General features: G+C 35.0%; 1 protein-coding gene across 5 annotated transcripts in view; it reads left to right on the top strand.

Moving 5' to 3' along the window:
- Positions 1-5,071, top strand: part of Spag16 (sperm associated antigen 16) — a 948,741-nt gene that overhangs the window by 480,507 nt on the left and 463,163 nt on the right. The gene's annotated exons all lie outside the window — the stretch shown is intronic.

Below are 5,071 nucleotides of genomic sequence, written 5' to 3'. Positions count from 1 at the left end.
CTCCGGTACCAGGAACCGAACTCATGACCTTGCGCTTGCCAGGCAGGCGCTTTGCCGCTGAGCTAAATCCCCAGCCCCACTTACCAAATTATTAAAAAAAAAAATTAAAAATCAGCACATGTAACTTACATAGTTTAACAAAATGTTTGATCAGTGTTTTCGGAAATAAGGTATAGCTTTCACTGCCTTCCCTGAGGAGAGTTTACATTCTGATTCTTCTCTTTATAGACCCTCTGTTCTGCCTTGTATTATGCTGCTATCCCTTGGAATTTTCTTTTCTACCGCTTGCTCTGACTTCATAAGTAGTACTAAATCATTTGATGCTAAATTGTCTTGAATATTTTAGAAATATTCTTTGACAATTTTCTAATTTTTTTTCCTTTCTTAGTACAGATTTCAAAGAATTATTTTGCCTGATTTTTAAAAATTGTACCCTCCTTTTGACTTTAAACATACTCTCATGATCTTATGGTTTTGGTTTGGGCTGGGAATAAAAAACAAACTCCTTTAGAAACTCATATAAATGCCCTTACTTTCCCTTAATCATATCTAAGGCTGGTGGCACATACTTGTAATCCCAGCACTCAGGAGGCTGAGGTAGCAGGACTCCTGCAAGTTTGAGGTCAGCCTGGGATACACACAGTGAGTTTAGAGCTAGCCTGAACTATATAGTGAGACCCTATCTCTAAAAGAAAAAATCATATCTCAGGCCCCATGAGCTTTGTGTTTCCATTATTCTTTCATCCAAAAGAAAAGGACTGCCTCTGAGGTTCTGCAATTGTTTAATATCTTCACTCAGATTCAGAGGGTGCTTCTGTTGGGTGTTCTATTAATGTTTTAGCCCTTTGTTCCAGAAAAAAAAAAAAACAAAAAACCTCGTGCAGTGATCTACTCTTTATGAAAACTAGCCCTATAAATCCCAAGATTTCTAGGATCTTTTCTTCTTAATGAAAACAGAATTTTATCAAAACAGAAACTGTAAAGCAAACCTTCATGCGTTCCTCCCACCAGTTTGGTCTCTATTATATTTAGAAGACATTCTTGAAACCGTGAGCCTTTGAAGCCTTTGATGGTAATGTCCATGGTTTGGAGGCTTAGAGCATGTTGTTCCTTTGTTTTCATGTTTTCCTGGTCATTTTATGAACACTGGGTGAGAAAATATGTCCATGTCATCATCTTACACAGAAGCCTATATTTATTCTTAATAGATGATTAGAACTGACCTCTAAGGTCATTTTTACTCTTGAGATTTTATGTAAGGAAATTTTGCTCAAGGACTATTTCTGTAGGCAAGAAATTTCTCAGGTCAAATAGATGCTGTCAAAATAATGACTCCAGGAACTGTTAAATGTCATGAGGAACTAACATTTTGCCTCCACTTAAACCGAGACTCATTCAACTGTATCTAAGCTGTAAATAAATATTAACTTGTATGACCCAACCTTGCTGATTGATAGCCTGGTTAAATTATGGAGGGAATCTTGGCAAGTTACAGCTATTGGCAGAAAATTTTGTTGCTGCTCAAATATCAGGGAAGCTCACATCGGTCACATTATAAAGTATTTCAATATATCTGAAGGTGTTCTAATAGAAAAGATGTCCTCTCTTGAAAGATTTCAAATGAGAAGTTTCTTTTCTGGGTCTATAAGGTGTTTTGATCTAAGTCAAACTGACCATGGCATGCCTACTCTGTATTTGCAGCTCTTTTTAAAATTATATCAGGTGCTCAACACAGGTTTTCCTACAATGATCAGTAGGCATTAGAAAGACTATAAATGACAGCAGCAAATTTTCAGATATTAATACTCATATTCATAGGTAAGCATAAGAAATTAGTAGTAGAGTAAAATATAACACTGTTTTAATTTTATGATTATCCTTGCTATAGAACACTTAAGGTTTTCATGAAGACTTGACCCAGAGTTGAAAAATAATAGCAAAGCTAAAGGACATCTTTACTTTCACAAAGAATCACTTAGAAGGAAAGGAGGCTGAAGGTTGAACAATCAGAGCCACATTGCAGTAGTTCAGGTGAAGAATGAACAGGAACTGTAAACTTTTTCCAACCCTGGTTCTTCATGGAATTAAATCCTAGAGGAAGATTTCAGTGATACTTTCTCAATTTTCTAATTCTGGATATGCAGTAGATAAATTAATGTATTCAATTCAGTGGATGCATTAAGCTACTGCTGGTTAATTCTCCTGCCGGAACACTGATTGAGACGGTCCAGTCAAAATCCAGTCCAGTCAGTGATGACAGAAGAAAATAACGACTTATAAAGATACAAACAGAATAAGCTTAGTAAGCAGAGTCCTCACATTGGAAGTGGGGAAGAGTGAAAATTTAGTATGGCTTGTGTTTTTAACTTGTAAAGTTAGATTTTTAAGAAAAAGAATAAAATTAAAGCATTAAATATTTGGAAAATTTTATAATTTATTTTTAAATTTTTTTAATATGAATCTGAATCTCAAATGAGGTTTGAGTTTGTGGATGATGTATCAAAAGCCATAGTAATGTTGCTTAATAAACCATCTCCATTGTTTTAGCTCAACACAAGAATTTCTTATCCAATTAATAGTTCTATACTTTAAAAGTATATATTTAACTTATTGCAAAAGATCTGATCTCATCTGGACACAATTCATCTCTGTTTTCAGGCTGAGTTAACTGGGTGGATTAGCTTCTTGTGGTCAGACAGAGCACCTTCATTTTCCTCCTCATCTCATTCTTTATATGATGCTTGTAGCTCTCCAACAAGCTAGACTAGATGTGTCTTCACAAGAACGCTGAGCTGCAAGTATGAGCAAATCCACCTGTGGAAAACAACAAGCAGAAATGTGGATGTTCTTTTGATGACTATTCAGGAGCTGGCATAGCATCACTGTCCCCTCATCTTCATGATCAGAGCCCAGAGGGAGGGGGTGAGAAGAGGGATACAAGACTACAAGGTCACAGGCTTGGATATAAAGAAAGGTGAAGAATTGTACTGCTTTTGAATTCTAGTACTTCATCTGCATAAGTAGACAATGCATCTGCATTTGCCCCATTTATTCCTGTTATCCTTATAAAAATATTGCTATTAGCTCCTATTGCTCTAGAATGTTTCCAGATTTGAGTGATAATTTATTTGGGCTTCCTCCACTTGGCAGGCCTTTGAGCTGGAATAAATGAAGCAGAATCTATGAAATGAGCATAAAAAGCAGAGCCCATGAATGAGGTTCAAGGGAGCAACAACTGCACCAGGACAGAATGGTTCTGGAAAAACCAGAGAGAAAGGCTGGGTGGAACAGGGCTGAGGGTTGAAGCAGCACCATCAAGGCATGAAGTACACTATGCAATGAAGGTGACTACTGCATTTGTCAACTTGTTTGGTGAACAGGATGAGCGATTTCAGAGGGGTCATTGAAAGCAATTAAGGAAAACAGTGATTACATACTGAAATTTATATTCAGCTTTTCTGGGTCCTATATATGTGAAACAATAGGGACTGGGAAATTGAAGCCCTCTGAGGAATTGAGGCCCCCTGCATAGTAACATTCTTCACGTCTGATCTCAATACAGAAGCCAGTCTAAAGCCAAGTGTGTGAAAACCAAGGTCTATAGCTTATATTTCTTTCCTATCCATCACTTCTGACACTAAACAAAAATGATCTAATTTGTATTTATTAGGAGTTATTCTAATTTTATTTTATTATGATTGAAAATTCATTTTTCTTCAGTATTTTATTTCTTTGATTGACACAAAACTCAATAAGAGCTACTGTAGTTACATTAAATATTAACCAAAACATTATTTTGAAACATTTGGGATGCTGCAATTTTTCAGGCAGATCCAAAATCTTGCTGTGCATATTAAACACAAAAGCTTTAAAGCTTGCCAAGATATTTTTGACAATTGTCCTAACTTTGATGAAGCAAATAAAAAAATACTAATTTTCCTAGTAGGGTTGTCTCTAAAAATCTTTGAAGATTTAATATTTTATAAAGTTTTCCATGTCCAAGCAGGTGCAACCAAACTTATAGTAAATAACATGACATTCTTTAGTAGCAAAACCCATATTTGAAATGTACGATGATAATGTTTAGTAATGTGAAACTTTAAGGAGAAGTATTAGCTAACACAAAAAGTGCAGGAAATCTGACTAGTATTGACTTCATAGTGGCAACAACAGAAAGAAACAACAAAAACGAGGGAAGAGAAAAGAAATAGGAGACATAATCATGTAGTCGAATCCTGTTTTTGGCTGCTACTTACACTTTGCAAACCTATCTTGTGTGAGTGGACATCAAATTCCCCATTGAGATTTTCAATTTCATTTATTTTATCAATATATAGAGCCTTCCTGTGGAGAAAGGAATAAATCACATTTAAATGAAATACAAGAGATTACACCAGTAGCTGAGTTTTTACCTTGACTAATCCGATAGCTTTGGCCAAGTGTCTCAATGTCAAAAGCATTATAAGTATTCTACAAGGTAAGTCTGGAAAAGAGAAATCAATATTAAAGCACTGGATTTGATTAAAATGTTTACTTTTCCTCTCCACACCCCTTTTGTGAAGCTAAATGGCCCTATCCCATACTAATCTGAACTTTGTGACAGTTATTGGCTGGCTTGTTATGGTTCTTGCTCTGATGTCATACCATGTGTCCCTGAACTTGTTCACAAACCTTGAAGAGGTTTTATAAACCACACATGTAGAAAAATTATATCAAAACCAACAATTTTAAAATATATAATTTTTACAGGGGAGAAACATGCTTAACAACATAATTCTGCTTCAAAGTGCCCATCTTAGAAAGTTGTCTTTTCAGTCATTTCACTATCAGAGAAAATTTCAGAAATTTGATCTTGACTTTTTATCTTGCACCTCACTGCCTTTATGTGTTATATCCTCTTTCTATCTAGAATATTCTTCCCTTTCTCATCCATTTGTTGATTATCTTCAAGGCTTACATTCAAAATTTATTTATATTTATTTATTAATTTTTATTAGTATATATTTGTAATATACAATAAATATATTCTTCACGGGGAATTGGAATATTAACACTTCACCTAAGGACATTT

Source organism: Chinchilla lanigera, unplaced genomic scaffold (assembly GCF_000276665.1).
Source record: "Chinchilla lanigera isolate Chin_1 unplaced genomic scaffold, ChiLan1.0 scaffold00056, whole genome shotgun sequence".
NCBI lineage: Eukaryota > Metazoa > Chordata > Mammalia > Rodentia > Chinchillidae > Chinchilla > Chinchilla lanigera.
This window is presented reverse-complemented; position numbering and strand designations above follow the sequence as displayed.